At 41.1% G+C, this 19597-nt stretch overlaps 1 protein-coding gene across 2 annotated transcripts in view; it reads right to left on the minus strand.

Annotated features, from left to right (window-relative positions):
* The window catches only part of zfhx4 (zinc finger homeobox 4), a 76625-nt gene extending 57232 nt beyond the window's left edge, over positions 1–19393 (minus strand). For both annotated transcript variants that reach the window (XM_041967624.1, XM_041967623.1), the window contains exon 1: positions 19107–19393. The gene's annotated coding sequence lies outside the window, so the exon portion shown is untranslated. The remainder of the gene's footprint in view (positions 1–19106) is intronic.
* Positions 19394–19597: the final 204 nt, after the last annotated feature.

Below are 19597 nucleotides of genomic sequence, written 5' to 3' on the forward strand. Positions count from 1 at the left end.
TGATGAAGTTGTCTTATGGAAAAAGTAGGTTGGAGGATTCTTTAGTCATAAGTCAGTCTTGGCATGTTTTTACCAATCAGCAGTCACTAATTATGCAACAGCTATTAACCCATTAATGCTATAAAGGTATGACTTTAACTCTGTGGAGTTATTGTTTGTGCCATATATACATAGAATAAATGGGTCATAACATTGCCAGTGATACTTCACAGGAATACATGAAAGGAGAAAAACTACGTCAATAGAGCTAATCTATCATATTAATTTGTTGTCTTTTGCAACACGGGAAAGATAACAAAAATACAGAGATAGATCCTGCCAGAAAGAACAAGCTTCCATGAGGAATGATGTTTGGAATACCAGTGAGATGTTATCAATCCTGGGTGGCTGCCCATCTTTCAATCCCTCACTGCTTCAATTTCTTGGGTTTTCAGAAGGCACAAATGCTAAGGTACCAACAAACATGAAGCAGACAAATCCTCACACAAACACAGTCATTTTTTGTTGGAATCACAGCTACAACTTCTTCATAAAAGCGTAAGAAACTAAGCTCTATTGCCACTTTATAAAAAAAAAAAACATTCTTGCTCAGCTAAATGCAACAAATGAGAACTACTTGTGCATGGCAGTGTCTTTTCACTTGATACAGTACCAGCTCCTTTCAGATGCTTGCGTGTAAATGAGCTAGCATTAAAAGAAAGCTTTAAAGAGCCATGTTAACCTCTAACCCAATCCACCTGCTGCTTAATTCTCTCCCTTTTTCTACACTGCCTCTCCTTAACAACAAAGCTACAAAGCAATTAGAGGATTAATCCGCAACAATCCAGAGCTAAACAAAGCCGGTGGGAGGGACAGTAAAAGCGTGAGGAATGAAATCAAACATGAGTGTGAGTGTGTTTTGAGGATGCATGTGTGTGCGCGCCAGAATCAGGTTTAATCTGACATCCGAGAGATGATTCCATGGGACTAGTTATGGATTAAAAGGGAGAAATTAAGTTTCCTGCTTCTGTGTCTCACTTTGCATCCTTCTATTCATCAGATTAAAAAAAAAACACAACACATGGATAAAATTAATTTTAGTGCTTATCAGTTCAGCCTGGATGTGGCAAGAAACAGAAGTAAATGTGGGACATATACATAACAAAAAAAACATAAACACTCACTGTCAGTGTAGGGGTAAAACATAGCTCTGGAGCAAATATTTGAATTTGCATTTAATCATGAAATTATTTGTAAACGGATTAAACTGCGAAAGAGGAAGAAAACAATGGGTGCATTTCTGTACCAATAATAGTACACACCTTTGGTATACTCCTCCAGCATTTGTTGCATGAATATGATTAAAATATAAAATCACTTTTTTTGTTTTTAGCAATTTTTAGCCTAAGGCAAACAACTTGGAGATAAAAGCTGTGGTCCTACAGAACCCACCTCCTACATGCAAACTCTCCGGCTTTCATGTGCACTTGAACTGTAATTGCAAAAACATTAGCAGCAATTAGCCCTGCATTCGAAAGCAGCACAGAGATGAAACAGGGCAAATGTGTCATGCCACAAGGTTGTGTGTTAACAGCACACACATATTGTTTCTCTACTAATGTAATTCTTAATTTTAAACATTTTTCAAGTAATATAAAAATTAATAAATTGGTGGTAAGGAAACATAAAATAAAGACTTAGCTTTACATTCATTTGAATCACAGCTCATTTGGCTTGTTATCTTAAATCACCCATCACACACACATAGTAACAACAAAACACTGCTTCCTCCTGCAGTTAACAAATATATTGTTCATATTTTCCTCTAGAGTCCAACTTTCAAAAGCTTATGCTAAATATGATTGTGGGTAAAGCTCCTCAGAGCAATGCGTCTCAGGGCTAATGCGACACATACGACAGGATTTACTACTTGTCAGTGGTGTCATTTCACTGCTTATTTCATTGGGGAGCAACCTCCTTTTGAATTGTAACTCGGACATAAAACATTGTGGTTTATGAATTATGCATCTCTTTAAGAATGGAATAATGTCTTACGGTTAAGCCAACGTGTTAAGCACTTGGCACTGACATATCACCTCGGTAATGGTAACAGGTTAGCAGCTGTTTACATGTCTGCTGCCCATCAACAATAATGTAACCGTGCATTATTTTGTTGTTTCTGATCCTGACTGAGCTCATTACTTTTACCAGCAGCAGGGCAGTGACAGCAACATGATGTAACAAATGTTTGGTGTTAAATATATTTAAGGTTTTTGGCTTCCAGCAGGATATACTTGTGCCTTTTGCTTATAAAATGTCCAAATTGAAAAGAAGCTTTTTAAAGCAGATGGAAACTAAAGGCATGTTCAGAAAAAGTGATCATGAGCGCAAAAAAAGTGCTGCAAAATATCATACCTAAAAGTGTAGCTTTACTGAGTGTATAATCAGAAAAATGACTGTCCTAAATATCTGACTCAAAATTTATGCACTGCAGCTTGGTGCTTTCTGAATGATCCTAACTGATTCAGAATGTTCTGATTTAGCAGGAATAAAAACATGTTTCATCAGTTGGCAAGCAAATCTATTTCCTTCTACTAATTTTTAAAGTTCAAACATTTTAGATACTGAGATGCTACAAGCACAGAGTAACACCAACTTGTAATAAGTTCTCTCCAAGCTTCTTTTAGGTTTAACCCATCTCCATGCTTTCACACTTTTCACAGCAGTACTGACCTCTTCTCCCTCTTTAAAGACATATCACATTACTACCAGCTAAGAAACATTCCTCTTGCTCTCCCCCACTGACTTCCTTCGCTCTGCTAACCAACCAGACTTTCATTTGTGAGAAAGCGATAGACAGACAGATACATAGAGAGAAACTAACAATGAAGCTCAGGTTTTTCCACACCGCAGAAACAGTTCCCTTCTTTTAACAGAAGAACAAAAGAGATGGCCTGAGCCGCTCCTACCTCTGTTTTTTAATTAAGCATGTCCCCTTGCTTTCACACATATGCACACGGACACAGACTGACACACAGAGACACACTCGCACACAAACACACACGGACGGACACACATAACATTAAGGTAATTAAAGTGGCAGATCAGATCCAGTGAAAGGCAAATAATAGCCCAGGAATGCCTGCTTTGGACACTGTGAGTTCTGATGGGTGAAGGGGTCTAAAAGACTCCTTAGCCTTTTGTTTTTCTCCCTCCTCCCCTTTGCTCTCTTTCCACTATCCTTCCATCTGCTTTTCAGTAGCTCCCTGAGAGACAGAGAGGCTGACTGCAGGAGGGGATTTCTCTCTTTTTTCCATTTTTTTACAGCTTTCCTGCTTTCTATCAGGCCCAGATTAATCATAGCAGGCTTCTATTTCAAAAGGACGCTGGATTATGTATCTTGCAGATGTTAAGAAGTAGTAAAGCACAAAAACAAAAAGATGGCACAAAACAGGCTAAAATAGCACATCCCGCCATGTTTTTTTTTTGTTTTTTTTGTTTTTTTTTGCTGATATAACAAAAAACTTTCAACAACATGTGAACCTGAGCGACTGAGCAGGTGGTGATGTCAGTCTCCTCCCAGTTTTGTCCTTTTGTCAGAATATCACACTGAGTTTGAGCTGCAGCCTCTTACAGTACATGACAAACCTGTAATTGCAGTGTCGCCACACTGCTGTCTTTGTTTACACAGGGATCTGATAGGTTCAGCTTTTTTATCACTAACTGTCTGACATTTAATGCACAGGCAACAATTGCTTTCAATACTGTCGTGAATATTTACAGCATTTGTGGACACTTGAATTGTGCAGATCTGTGCTTTGTGATGCAGCCAACTCAAGTTCCAAAAGGGTTATTTTCTCTCATCAAACAGTTTGGAATAACATATCATAACTTAACAAACACACAGAGACTGAATCTTTAAGGTGACCCGTGAGAGCAACTAAAGTCAAATAATAAAGTCAGGGGACAGCGTGAAACTACGGCTATATGTCCATTCCTAGAGGTCTCCCAGAAGGTCAGCTCATCTCCCTGCATGTGGCCTCTCAGTCTAACACCAAATCTTCTATCAAAATGTCACCAAGTGTTAGCCAAAGACAAAGGGAAAGGATGGTGTGAAAGCTCCTGCATCCATCTCTCACTGTCAGAGCCATGAATAGGTCTACTCTGGTCTAATTAGACCTGTTTATTTGTTGCCATGCAGAAACAGAGGGATGGAAAACAAAGTGGATGAAGGAGGAGGGGAATTATCTCTTTCTTCACAATGCAAGAGGAGCTCCAGCTTCCATCAAAGAGCGGTGATGTACGCATGCACAAACACATATGCACATGTGCACACAATCACCGAGGAGGGCCTAATGCTCTCTGTTTTAAGTCTTACAAGAAAGGACAGAGGGAGAAAATTACAAAAGGATAAGGAGGGTTTTGTGTGTATTCTTTCATTCCTGACCTCACAAAGGGTTTTAATGCGGCCTCTGTTTGTTGCCTGGAGGTGTAATATTAACCACAAAATTCCGTAGATCTCTCAAGTGCCCCCACACCCAGTTATGTCCGCCTGTCCTCTTCCTTGTCTCTCTCGTGTGAGCAAAGGCCTTTATTACCTAAAGACACCTTATCATTATTTCAAGGAACATCCCAGACACCTAAAGCACCACTTTATTCAACACAGGAATCTTGTTGGACAAATTAGCAGTGCTGCTTGAAAGGCCTTCTAGAAAATCCAAATCAGAATTATGCTTCACGAGATCAATGATACTAGATTGAAGAAGTAGGCATGAGGAGGAAGAGAAGATTTAGAGGAGGTGCAGGGTACAGAGAAGAAGTGTAGAGGACAGAGGCAGCCTTTTTTTTGTGTTAGAGCAGGTATGCAGGTTCTATCCCTCAGGTTGATGACAAGTAAATTGGTCTCATTGGTTGCTCAGGTAACCTTACACCCAACTCCCCTCAGGCACGTCCCTGATATTTCATTGTTGAAGGGGGGGGGGGGGGGGAACAAAAAACAAAAAACTTGGTGACAACGAATAAGGTAGGAGAGTTATGGGAAACAAAAGCTGGATAGAGCAGTATGCAAACGTATGCAAACTTTTTAAATAGATGGGAAAGAACAGTGAAACCATGGGCCATGTTGGATTTCTTTCCTCTCTTATAGCAACAAGCTGTGGATCCTAAAATCTGATTCTGGGTCAGATTACAGCAGCCTCTGTCCTAATTTTAAACTCAAAGAAGTGAAAACAACATATGCTGTAGTCAGTTCTCAGATACAACCCTTTCAAATAGTTCCCATTTAGTTTAGAAAATTGTTTCCATTTTCCATTTCCAGTTTTTCATTATGACACTTGTATAACATGTGTATCTTGGGTCAGTGTCAGTGTTTATGTGCTGCTTGTACATCCTCACACAGACAACCTTTAATGGAATTAGGACAAGTTTGACTGGATTTAACATTCTTACGCATGAACTCTGAGCTTACACAGTCCTGTCTAAATATATGCAAAAAAAAAAAAAAAAAAACATGTCTTTGAAGAGGCAATATTTCAAGCTGAACTCAAACTGAAACATGAAAATAAACAGTCAGACACTGCTGGGTCCCAGTCACCACTTACTGCCCTTGCTAAAGATTTTTCCAGCATCAAAGGCAAAGCCAATCTACATAGCTAATGCCTCCACTTTTTTCCCTCCCTTTGCTGAAACTCAGAACAGCAAAGGCCGAGAGGAGTAAAAAAAAAGTGGGGATTTTTCTTTTGCCGACAATCTGGAAACACTCTCTAGTTAATTAGGGTTGATTGGAAATGAACCGCACAAACAAAGGGCAGCCTATGCCCCAACTATTACAACCATGCGCGTGTGCGTATGTGCGCAGGGAGGGTTACTAAAGCCACCTCAGGAGTGCACGCTGGTAGAGGCTACACGCTCTAAACACTTCCGCTCTCTCCTTTTCCCTTATTCCCCTCAACCAAGCGCACACACACCTCCCTCAAACCCCCTATCCTTCAACCTTCAACCCCCCCACCCACCACCACCAGATTAAGAGAATGCTCAGCTGAAGAATGTGTGACGACCTCCACTGCCAAGGAGCAAAACTTCCAGCCCCTGATGCCACAAAAGGCAAGAAGGTAATTAAGTTTGAAAGAATAGAAGCACTGCCGCAAACAATGCGCTAGTGTCCACGGGGAGGGATATATGTGTGTGCATGTTGGGGGGGACGAGAAGGGGGCGGCAGAAAAGCCATTAACATTCACTGGCCGGGTGAAAGAGAGGAAGGAGGGCAAAGGGGAACAGAGGATGGCATTCTCTCTCTGTGTGCTTCTCGCTCTCTTTCTCTATCACAGCACGACTTGTCTGTTCATTCTCTTTATTTATCTCACTTCTTTTTATTTTCTCTCAATCACCCTAACATCTGGTTTGGACTCCCCACCCCTCCCTTATCACCCTTTCAACAAACTGCTGCAGTTCTCTAATGCTCTTTTTGGCCCCTTCGCTGTTCCCTGTTGTTCCTGGGGTGCCCCCCTACAGACAACACACACAGACAAACGCAATCACACACACCCTCCAGCTCTTGATTATCTGCTTTGCAAAGCTAAGTTGGACACTTTGCATAAACTTACCCTAACAGGTACACACACAGCATCCCTGTTGGTTACCATTTGAGAGGGCTAAGAACAAACTAGATTACCAGTCTACACACACACCCACACACACACACAGAGGAAGATCCCCCCCCTAAAAAAAAAAAATTACACAGGCAGCTTTCATCTTTTTTTTGCCACATCTCCAGAAGTTTAACTCAATTAGCAAAGAATGTAATTTTATTTACAGACTCCCAAGTAATTTGTAACACACACACACTCATACACAGACTCACAGTTTAAGCAAACTGTCCCTCTCCCGCGTGGTTGGAGCTAAGAAAGAAGTATTCATTGCTCATGCATGTGTGTCACTGTGTGTGTGTGTGTGTGTGTGTGTGTGAATCTGAGTGTGTGGGTGTGCTAGTGTGTGCATGTGTGTTCGGACAGTGGAAAGATCATGAGACACATTTACGTCAGATGAGTGAATCAGACAAACCACCGCTAATTTCAATGAGGGATTCTTCTGTGGACAGAAGGAGGGTGAGAATGAGAAGTAAAAGAGTCAGGGGAGGCAGAAAAACACTGGCAACAATAGTTTAGGAAAGCATGTGTGTTTGTTTTGTGCAGAGTTGAGTAAAGTAAGTCACCAACTAATTGTTGTGTTGTGGCGTTATGTGTTTAGTAATCTGCTTCTATTTGTCTCTGCATCTCACCAGAGACATGGATTAGAGCTAAAATGATGACTGCTTAATCCTTGATTTGCCTGTGCTAAATAAATATTAATCTAGCCTGCTCATCATGCTCTTGTAAGGTACAACATACACAATATGAGAGGGCTTAGCTGTTACATAAATCATAGCCTTATCTTTTGGATGAGGCAAAAGCATGAGACCATGCACACACACACACACACAAACTCACACAGAGACCTCCTATCTACAGTACACACCAAGTCAAAGGGGGTGGCAGGGTGGGATTATTTGCCAAGAGAAATTAATAATCCTGCTAAATACAAAGCCTGGAAAAAAAAATCTCTAAAATACATGTTTTCTCTTGGGGTGTGTAGATACACACAATTATATGCCAGCACAGGAAAAATTACAAATACCACTCATTTGTGTTGATTCAGACCCCTCTCTATCTCTCACTCTGCCTCTCAGCAGGTTTGTTTAGAAAAAACACTGTTAGGAACATGAAAAATGAAAGCTGCCATTGCTGAACCCTCTCTCTCTCTCTCCCTCTTTCTCTCTCTTGCACACACAGACACACACTTAAATTGACAAGGCCGTGGCAGTGCAGCGCAGAAGAGGTTAAGCAAACAGTGTCCACGTCAGTCAAGGATAGTGTGCACACACTAACAGACAGACACAGAGACCAGTATCTGACGCAGGCATTTCATATCCACCTGGCAAATATAAATGACTGGTTATACTGCATCAACTACCATGAGCCTCAGGTTCTCTGCTTGTTTTATGCTATGATAAGTGCGACGCTTGTGAAATAACTTGTGTATAACTTATTTGGAGGCTCAAAATAGCCTATATATGACTTATTCTTTAAATACTTGGCGCTGCAGCCTGAAATTAAAAACATGAAGTAATTTTCCAGTGCTGAAATCTGTTTTGCAAGAGCAGTTGGTCCCGCTGATACCCTGAAGGCTATTATTAAGCATTACAAACTAATGTAGCAACTCTCACTACTTGTTGCCAAATCCCTTTTAAGGAAAAAAAATGTCCCAAAATTTGCCCTATTTGGTGAAAGATGTCTATCAGTATCAAGTGACCAAAAAAGCATCTTAACAGTACAGTAAATCACAGCATAGCATACACTGTAAAAAAAAAAAAAAAAGCTTTGTATTTTACAAGCTACATGCTTTCTGGCTATCTCAAATGTTTGTTATTACTCAATGATGGCCTGAACAGGTATGGACACCTTGTCTCTCTGTTGTGTCAAAATCAGCTGATTTATGTTTGCTAAACCTGTGCTTATCAGCATGACTGCAGTCATATACAGAAACGAAGAGAAGAGAGAGAAGAGAAGAGAAGAGAAGAGAAGAGAAGAGAAGAGAAGAGAAGAGAAGAGAAGAGAAGAGAAGGAGAGACTGAGAGACACCACTTGTACAGACATTTCTGACGTGCCGATCAGATCATCTACTTTTTTTCCAGGGGTAACAATAAAGTTTAAAGTTCAAACCCCCCGCTGTTTTCTAAAGACGGTACTCGGCAGGACCATAGCCCTGTCATTATCTTCATAAACATAATCATAGGGCAGGTATCCTGACTGACGCCACAAGCTATGTGCACCTCACTTAAACATCTCTTGAGCACTTCTCTGACATGCCACAAAAAGGCCATTAATGGCCCAAGTCTTTCAATGGGAAAAATGTGCTTACCTTATACTAGACAACTCACAAATTAACAGACATTTAAGCACACAAAGGTGGGAACAGGAACAGGGGATATGCAGAAGAGCTCACAATACCTTTTGGCTTTCCAAGAGCATGAATTCTCGTGACAGGTCTAATTTCTGGACCCAGGGAATTACTAATTAACTTAAGCTTTCGGCTCTATTTAATTAGAGAGGTCTCCAAATGAACTTTAGACCAAAGCCATTTGCTTTTTAAACAAACCCCCTTTTTCTGACAGCTGTTGTGCGTTTGTCCTCTTCTCACAAAAACCACTAGGAAAGCAAGGTTGTTATTTTTGCCATCATAAGCTTGTTTTTTTGGTTACTGTAGGAGAGTAAAAACAGAATGGAGAGAGGAAATGGAGCAAAATATATTTTAAAAAATGAGCAATGGAGATGAAAAGTGTACATTTTAATTGGATTTCACTTCAAACAAACAACTGTCAGATGTAATTAGCATAGTTTTAGATTAACACCACAATATTCCTTTATCAAATAAACACCATGTCATACAGATCTAGGGCCAGCCTGCTGAGAGGAAACAGAGATAAAATGGACCCATTACATTAAAGCTCACTGTAGGAAATAACCACTATTAGATACAAGAGAGATAGTAACATATTCAAATCGAATATGCTTAGAAACTAAAGGTTTGTTTCTCTCTGCATATGTGCTTGTAATTATGTGTGGTGCATTGCTCTTTATGTGACAGCCACAGGGTTGTGGAAGCCAAAGACAAGGCAGCTGAGGGCCATAGTTGTAATGTCTCTTTTTTACACCCTCTTAAATACACAAAAGTGTCCATATTGTGCTTACTGTAGAGCAAAACCATATTCAAACAGACATGGTATTCATTTTTAAAACTAAACATATGAAAGGGGAAAGGAATCACCCAAAGCTACAGTATCTAAGAAAAAGTCTGCCTTTCATTTAAGAGTCTTCCAAAAGGATAAGTCTCCAACAAGCCAAACAGACCAGTAGACCATCTATCACCAGATTGTGACACTTGTTTAGGGATTGTGTTAAGGAAGACATCCATTCTTCAACATACTTTGCTTTTTTAACAGTTCCTCCAAAGCCTTCGTATATCTGCTCATCTTTGCTGGGATGAAACAAGGCAAAACTCCCTTCTTTATTTAGTCTAGGTGCAGAGAGCTGATACATCAATGAAACCGCTGACAAAACTAGCCCTGTTAATACCTACAATTTCTTATACAAGAACATTCCAGCGCCTGTTCTGCTCTTCTTCTTTACTGTGACAGAAAAGGGGAGTATTTTTTTTCTCTCTCTCCCTTTTAAAAGCAAATAATTAAAGATTATTCCACAGCTGGTGCCAGGCCAGAAAAAGAAGTAAGGTTTGAGAGGGATACTGTTGGTTAAAGTCTCCTCAGGGAGGTGTGAAGACACATGCTTGCTTGCCTGAATAGATACACAATGGAAAATTAAATATCCTCCTTTTTTCTCTTTTTTTCCCCCCACTATATTACTTATAATCTTATCCTTAAAATAGGAGAAGGCTACTTATTTAAGTGTAATTTGTATATTTTTATCTGAAACATACCCTACAGCAGCACTGTTGTGCAGGCACTTTGTACACAGTCAAAGTGTGTTTACAACTGTTCTGATCCAGGTTCAGTTTGAATAAGAGAAATCTGAGTTTCACCAATAAAAAAATAATAGTTTCCATACAACACAAATCCAATTCCTTGGTATATTCATTTCATCTCTCATTACACTGTTTGTTGAAGACCACTAGTCATGCATAATTAATTAGCCACTTATTCCCCAACGAACCTTGCCAATGGCCTTGATATCCACATGCTATTGCCTACAGGAATATCACATGCCTATCATGTCACATACCTGCAAAGTATATGCATATGCTGCCATGCATACAAATCATGGTCATAACCTCAGAAAAAAATACAGTTAATTTGATTCGTATATACTAATGATTTTGTTTTCTATTGAGACTGTATCACTTCCATTTTACTCCTCTATCTTTCCTTGAGGTCTATTAATGTGCACATCTTGTGACTGGTCTCTCTGCCTTTTCAATCCTCGCCTTTGTCTTTGGCCAACAGGAAAGAGAATGTATCATTTGTCATGCGATGTCTTGTGCTATTGTGGGGTGTCTTTTCTCAAACCTGGAGAAACTTACTCATTCATCAACATTTTGTTTTTTACTCTGAACTGAAAGATTGTTCTTTACCTTGGATTTGAATGAAGTAGTTGTGCATATTTTTCATGGTTTTGTCTTTATCTACCAGCTTTCATATCTCTGAAAATACTTCTGAGAGCAATCAATAGAATGTGCCATATAACCTTTTGCACCGCACATTGTTTGGTAGGTAAGTGCAGGAGGGACAAGGCTTTCAAAAATAAAAGGCTGCTGAATACTTTGTTGAATATGTAAGATGAGGACTTTGAGGCACTCACATGGACGTGAAGAGTGGAGCAAATGTCCTTCACATTGAATGCATCAAGAAAAATAGAGGACAAACAGTGTCACAGTCTGAAAGGCAACAGCAGCTAATAGTATACACCAATATGAAAGAAAAAAATGAGCATAACCAGAAACGTACTAATCCAAAGGTTTCTCAATCGTACGGCCAAATCTCTTATGGATATGACCACCCCATACCTGCACCTCAACTAAGAAAAAAAGACATCGACTAATAATGACAAATGAAACAAAAAGCAAAAGAAAATGTGAGACAGACACACCAATAGACACGTACAGAGAAAGAAATCAGTGATACAAGAGACAGGCTTCACATTTTTCTTCAGCCCATTTCATTTGACCTAAACCTGAGAATCCCTGCTACCCCCAAGGCCCACAGGACCCCAGATCAAACAAAAAGAGCACTTGAACACATGGCTCTGATTGTTCTTTCCCCACCCAATGAAATTTCCCCCACTTCCACTTTGAAATGAAAAGAATAAACATATTATTCTAAATGAAATACCCAAACCCATGTTTTTCCATGGCTAATATCCTGTACGGGATGGCTGATGCAAAATAGGCAGGAGAGCCTGAGAACGGGATGGAGCACAGAGGGTAGAGAAAAATCCCCCTCTTTCTATTTTCCCTTAAGAGACTGATGAAGGCTTGTTGAGATGAGAGAGAAAGAGAGAGAGACGGACATTGAGACAAGAGAGAGAGAGAGAGAGGGGGTAACGCAATCCTGACTGGCGCTGGACCAACAGCAACAAAAACATTTAGATAACCGCGCTCAATAATGAACGATTTCAATGAGGACAAAAATTACATTTCCTACAGATAACATGCCTCCTTCCCATAACAGAGCCAAAAGAGCCTTGAAACCACGTCATGCTCAAGAGTGGTGCACTGGAGTATTATGTTAGGGGAGGGTTGTAGTAACTATATTAGTATCCTTTTACCTCGCCAGAGACAGTACTTTTACCAGTTGTAAGAAAATAGCGTTGGCATATCTGAGAAAGACGAGGAGAAATACAGAGCCTGCATGAAGCCTCACTGGAGGCTTCACTGGAAAAGCAACAATTCTCTCCTTAACTGACTCTGTTGTTGTGTTATAGCACTACCAGCGGCGTGGCTCAAACGATTACCGATCTTCAATACGCACTACAGGGGCCACTCAAAATAAAACTCCACATACACATAACCGAGGATCACTGCAACACACTTGATCCTCACAGGTGGTGTGGGTCACGGTGAGAATGCCATCCCCACCTTTCCCATCCACTAAGCACTCACTTCCTTTCATGCCAAAGTCTGTCAAGTTGCCTGAGAGGGGAAGAGGCAAGAAAAGAGGAGATATAGCGTGGAAAGGAGGCAGAGAATAAGAGAGGGAGTCTTTGTCCTCCTCCACTCAGCTCCAGCACGTTTCCTCCACGGTTCTGTCCAGAATTAGCATATGAAAGGCAAGGGAAGGCGTGCAAAAGGTCAAAGAAAGAGGATCCTGTCCAATGAGAGACAACAAAAACAGGCCACACCGGTCTTTGTGCTGTTCATGTTCTCCACCACCTAACCTCATACCCCTCCCTCAACCCTGGATCATTTCCATATGCCAGATGATGACGGTTGATCATGAATTACTCACAAAGTCGAGCTGGGTCATATGGAAGTCACGGTGGCAATTTTAAGCCGCGTCACCACCCCTGTGTTCCTTCTTTGCACCACCACCAGAGCTCACAAACATACAGGCGTTCACATAAAACACACCTGCCTGGAAATTTCACAGTTGCCTCTGCCTAGATGATATCCGATCAAATCCTCGGCAAACATCTCAATAAAGGAAAATGTAAGAACAGTGTAGTTTGGTTTGATCCATGAAAAGCCGCTCCCTTCCTTCCATGTAAATGCTACCTGAGCCACAACCATCCACTACATAATTGTACACTCCAGTGCTTTAGGGATCCAGTTTAGTATATACATGCAGGCTTAGGGAGTTTACCAGTCTCCTCAGTTACTCTATTATCATACATATTGCTTCACATGACAGATCCATTTGCTGGCATCCGAACAAACACCCAAAAACACTGGCCTGGTTTTTCCGGGGTTCTCCCCGGCACACAGTCGAGTACCGGTAGTGGTCTGTGACACAGGGGGTGGAGGACAGAGAGGGAGAGAGAGAGAGATTGAGAGAGAGCAAGAAGAGGGGTAGAGCATTTCATCTCTCTTTCATCTCTGTCACCCAGTCAAGCGTTCAATGCCCCATTCAGCGCCTGCCCAGCATTATGCAAAATAATGCTAATCCCCTTTCCCGTGCTTTCACACTTGTATAAACCGCCGTTCCTGCCTCTGAAAAGCAATTATATCAGTTTACGTTCCTGTCAAAAAACAGGATTAGCATGCAAGTACTAGTAGCACCAACTAAACCCAATCTCTATCTACCTTTGGCTATCGGGTAGACAGAACATTAAATGTTTGTCCACCCCACAAAAAATAAAAAGGAAGTCAGTCTGCTTGGTTGGGGATAGCTATAAATGTTTTGTAATTAGATGTTTAGATGGAGTGAATAGAAAGGATAAAAGTTTCACAAGCAGATCTCCTTGTCCTTGTTTTCTTTGCCCAAGCATTCTTTGCCAGAATCCCAGCCTTGTACAATAATCACAAACAAATTCAGCTACATGGTTACACAGGGCCATACCAGTCCCAGCCTCGCTTCACAGACTCTGTGTCTTACACATGTGACATGCAGAGAATAATACACGCAAAATGAACTGTTTTTGTTCCCTCCAACACATTGCTTCCACATGCGCTTAACCCTGTCTATGCACATGCAAACACACACACACCACACACACACTCAGCAGACAAGGAAAGATGGAAGAATATTTTTGAATATGCAAATGCTGATACAAGTGGAACATGTGTAAATAGGAGTAATTGTCGGCTGCTTTAATCTGGACAGTCAGGCCTCCTTCTCTATGCTTTCCCCATGTCTTTTTTTTTTCTTTTATTCCGGGGGGGGGGGGATACCGATGACAGTTTAGGGGAAAGGGACAACAGTCAGCAGAATTAGCAGGGTCGTCATGGCGATTAATGAAATTTGGCAAAGTGGCCAGCCATAGTCTTAAATGAGCTAGCTGGTTAGGTGTAGGCACAGGGGGGCTGGCTGGCTGGCCCGTTGCCTCACACACACCCATTATTCTCTTTTCTGCCGTGGTGGTACAATAGAAGCACTTGTATCTCAGCTGATACCCACCGGCAGTACAAGCTCTCCGCCTGACAATTTGCATATGTTAATATAATTAAGTGCTAATTACACTAAAACTCGCATATTCACAAGCACCCTCCCCGGGAGCTACACACGGGCTTGATCTCGTTCCAAGTCTTTAACCCTCCTCCGCATCTTGCTCGGTGTGTGTGATAGAGAGATGTCGTGTGTTAGTGGTGATGCCCCAGGGCTCACACAGCAAGCCCCCCCTCTTTGAGACGTAATGCTGATCTGCAGTGTCTTCTTAGCCTCTCCCCAATACAGACCTCCCTGAACCAAGACACCCTAACATTACTAGTGTAAACGGTCAACCATTTCTCACTCACACACATTTGACTGTAAACTATGAGTTTTTAACAGTTGCAAAAAATTGGTGCATAAACGGCAATTTAAAAGAAAGCTAATGAAAATGTAAAAGAGTCTAAAACAGCATGACTTTACCCATTAGCATCAAGTATGGCTGATCTTAAACCGAGTTTGGAACTCTTCTGCACCAGCTTGGAAACCTTCAACTTGAATAATTACCATTATTTTTTTACTTTTCTAATTCAACTGCCCTTAATTCATGTGGAGAAAATGCTGCATGTGTTCAACACCAAATTTACAGAAATCAGGTAACCAGAATGTCAACTGTTATTCAAACCATGAACAAGAAACGAAAAAAAAATCTACATGATTCCCTCCAGGGAGTAAGTGTGTATGGATGTGAGAGTGTGTAGGCCTGCCGTTTTGATAATGGAGGACAGGCGGTTGTGCTTTTCACATCGTAATGGCCGTGAATCAGGGAGGAAGCCAAGCGGTCGTGCTACAATTAGAGTTCTTTTGTGCCTCTTCCTCTGTCTCTTTTCCCTCTCTTTTCTTGCTTTCAGTCGCTGACACTCTACCTATCAAGGGTATGTTAAAACAGTCTGCACTGCTCTGCTGCAAAGGGTGAATGGGGGGAATGAGGGGCCGAAAGGAGGGAAATTCGCACTGTGCGGCTGCTGGACTCGTATGGACACACACATGCAGTACAAACAGCAGATGGTGCAGGAAGGCGGAATCAACCCACATGGACAGAAACACACCTATTGGCGGAGAGAGACGCCTCTGTGTGCACTGTCCCTTAATGAATGTCTATTGGGAGTCGCAAGGTCCAAGCTCATTTAGACGACTGTCAATGAGATGCAGCAATATGACTATGGTAATACGCTCCTCCCTTCCCCAATAATCATACACAGGTCATTGTGTCAGAGTGATTCATTTCTATCACACACATACGCCAGATGTTATTATGCAGGAAAGTAAATCTCTCTAACGGATGTCGATGAGCTTCTATGCAAAAATGGTGAAAAAAGGGGGAGAGAAAAAAGAAAAAAAATATATTGTTATAGCAGTCCAGCGTGTAGTGAGCCATACTGCGCGTTCAAGCATGACGGCTGGTAATGTAGGTTTGGATGTAGCTCTGCGTGTGTCTCTTTGAGGGGGGAAGCTCCCCTTCGCTAATACCTGCTTCTCGGATTACCACAGCGTCTTAAGTATTCAACCAGACTCATATTTCCCCTTTCTGCCTTTTTAGCCAAATTGTCTGTCTTTACACTGTAGAGCAGTGATATAGCCCTCCTTATATTAAGGGCCTATGGGAGATCCACGAGGAAGAACATTAAAATGCAGCGATAGCCTTGTTGCAAAGCTCCTCTCTATTTCTTTCTCTCTCTTTCTGCAGCAAAAGCTTCTAAATCATCCAGCCTCCTCTATTAGACGGGAGACTTATTGAGGTAGAAACCATAAAAAATGAAGAAGGGAAATTTAATCCCTGAAATATTGATTTGCACATTAATATCAGATAGGCAGAGGGCAATCTAGCCGGGTGGAAATGACACATTGTCGACCCCTAGGAGAGGCCCGAGCCAATCTTCTAGCTGCATGTGTCTTAGACCCAGGAGTTATAGGACAGACTCAGCCCCTCTCTCTCTCTCTCTCTCTGCTGTCCTGTCCTCCTCCCAGTACCCTCTCATCCCTCTTGCACCCCCTCCATCCGCACCCTTAATGAAGGCTGCAATGCTGAAAATGCATTAGCTTTTAATAATCAAGAGGCATTTTCAAGCCAACAGCTTTTGTCCTTTGAGGGCTGTCTGCTCATCTTTCACACTATATGTTTTTTTCCCCAATCCCTCCCTATTTCGCTATGGGTAAAATTAATGTTGCAAATAGCTTAACTAACAGGAAGAGGCATACACACTCTGCCTTTGATACTGCTAAGACACCAAGCACAGAAAAACAAAAACAAGGGGTCTGCAGTTCTCAAAACACAAAACCTAAAAAAGCCTCTTATTTGCAGGACAAGAAAAAAAAAAAAAAAAGAAAGAAAGACAGAAAGAAAGAAAAAACAGATTTTGTTATTGTGAAGTGATTCAACATCACCGGTAACTGATGAAATTCATTGCAATTAGACTGGATCATATTGTTCCATAATTTCACTTTTAATGATTTTATTATTAGGCCTAAGCTGTGTGTTTTGGTGTCGAAATACAAGCCTTTACGCAGATGCATTTAAATTGTTTGACTAGTTGATCCATCCTAACTGAAAACACATCAGCTGATTAATCTGGAAAGTTATTTTTAAAAGAAAGTGACATTTAAATCATACTGACACATGTATTTTTAAAATTTGATTTAAGGTTTTAAAAATAAATGCATAATAATAATAATAATAAAATGAATTAGGGTTGTTAAAATCAGTAAGATAATCCTTATTTGATCTCACTGAAACTCTCATACTTTGATTAAATCATCAGTCTATTTTCTCTAAATACCTATACATGTTCAATATTCTACATATGGCAAATTGTGTGTACATATATATATATATATATATATATATATAAATTAAGACGTCTTTATTTTCAGTAAATAAATACTCTCTGAGATCCAAACGGGAAAAAGCAAGAAAGATGTATAAATAGAGTCAATCCTGTAAAAAGCAGTCGCTTTTTGGCGCACCAATCTCTTGGAGCGTATACAATTTCTACACACACAGATACACACCGCTACATAGCCGGGTTGGAGGCTGACTGGCCCCTTGGCCCTGATGTTTTTTTTTTTTTTTTTTTTTTTTTTTTTTGTGAATTTTTTCTTCTCCTCCCGTGCGATCGATGTGCCCCCACCTCCCACCCCGTCACTGCTGTCGCGTACCCATCCGAGCCAAGTTTATCTGCTTATACCTAAAATAAATAAATACCATAAAAGAAAGAAAAATCCATCGAGCCACAAAAAATAAGACTGAAGGCTTATCTAGTGTCTGCTTTCTTTAAATTTGCAGCAAACTACACCAAACAAGAACTTAAGGAAAATGTTGCGACCAGCATCTCTTAGAAATAACAGATATAAAAATGTCTGTAAGGAAATGATAACCATGGCTCATGGACGGGAATGGGGACGGAGTGTGAAAAGGGAATTTACGTGCTATGAATTTAGGCGGAATTGTAATATGCTAATATTAATAAACGTAAAAAAAGAGTCTTAATTGAACATAAAGTGTGATCTTTGAGATGCCGATGCTTAAGAAAAACAGGAGCACCAGGAGTTGGCTGCCTCTAAAGGGACTCTCCGTGCTATCACCAGCCCAGTCTCGGTCTCTCTTCTGGGCGATGCAGCCACCCACGCCTCGGTAGAGTCAAGACTTCTTTTTAAGCGCAGCAGGTAAAGGTGGGTGGACAATATCTAGTAAATGTACGCTGATTTTGTGATAATTATTTAAAAAAGGTCGCCGTACAATCATTTTGAAAAGATATCCACTTATAGAGATGAGAGCGGATCGTGTTCGGAGACTGATCACTTCGAACGCGAATGCCTGAAAGGTGCAAAACCCGACTTGTTAAAAACTGGGTTTGAGCGATGCGATGCATCCAAACCACGAGTAGACGTGATTAATCAGGTTAAAGAATGATATTGGTAGTCAGGAAGTTGGTAAAAAAAAAAAAAAAAATCAAGCCGGACAAGCTCGATACATGTCCGAGGGATCGGACTCCTGGAAAGGCAACACCATATCCGCACTGAAAAGCCACAAACAGAGAGGGGGGTACACTCGTGTCGTCTCATTGTGTCTTATATCGTATCGCTGTACCTGTGCACCATAAAAGATCAACAACATTCGTATAAACTTTGCAAAAAGGCAGGTCAGGACGTGATATCGCACTGTAAAGCCACGGACCCATGCGTAAGGACGCCTCCAATCCTGACAGTCGCTTGTTTTACTGAAGCCAAAGCGCCGGAGTTCCACTAACATCACAATATCCGCCTTTATTCTGGACTAAAATCACACAGCACCTGTTATCCAGGCAGCCCCGATGTCAAAGATCCACCAGCGAGATAGATAATCGATACCCGACCCCTAAATTTAACACACACACACCCCAAACTACTCAATAAAAGTTAAAGGGAGAGGTGGAAAGGGAAAGAAAAAAAAACTTACTTTCTTCCCCCTCCAAAACCGTCACCTCCGCTTCTCTCTTTGCTCTTGGGTTTATAAAACAGTCACATCCAGCGGCTTGCGTAATTACACAACAAAAACGTGAAAAAACAGGGAAAATTACAATAATCCTCCAACTTTATAATGGGAAAAGGGGGTAAAATCACAAATGTCAAGCGTTTAGAGAGCTATCCCTTATTTTGGTTCCGGTGGCGGTGAAACGACGTGTCGACGGGCTGCCTCGCAGTTTCTCTTGTGGACGGGGGTCGGGAAACGGAGGAAAGGAAATGAAAATCCGATATGTCTTTATTCTGCTAATTATTATCGTTTTAGCCCTGTTTAAAAAAATGGCTGATTAAGTTGAGTGCGCATGTCTTTGTGTGTCTATTTCCCGATATGCACTCTGGGAATGGGTAGAGAGACAGAGAGAGAGAGAGGACGAATGAGGGAGAGAGAGAGGAGAGAGAGAGAGAGAGAGAGAGAGGAGAGAGCAA

Source organism: Melanotaenia boesemani, chromosome 18 (genome assembly GCF_017639745.1).
Source record: "Melanotaenia boesemani isolate fMelBoe1 chromosome 18, fMelBoe1.pri, whole genome shotgun sequence".
In the NCBI taxonomy this organism is placed as follows: Eukaryota; Metazoa; Chordata; class Actinopteri; order Atheriniformes; family Melanotaeniidae; genus Melanotaenia; species Melanotaenia boesemani.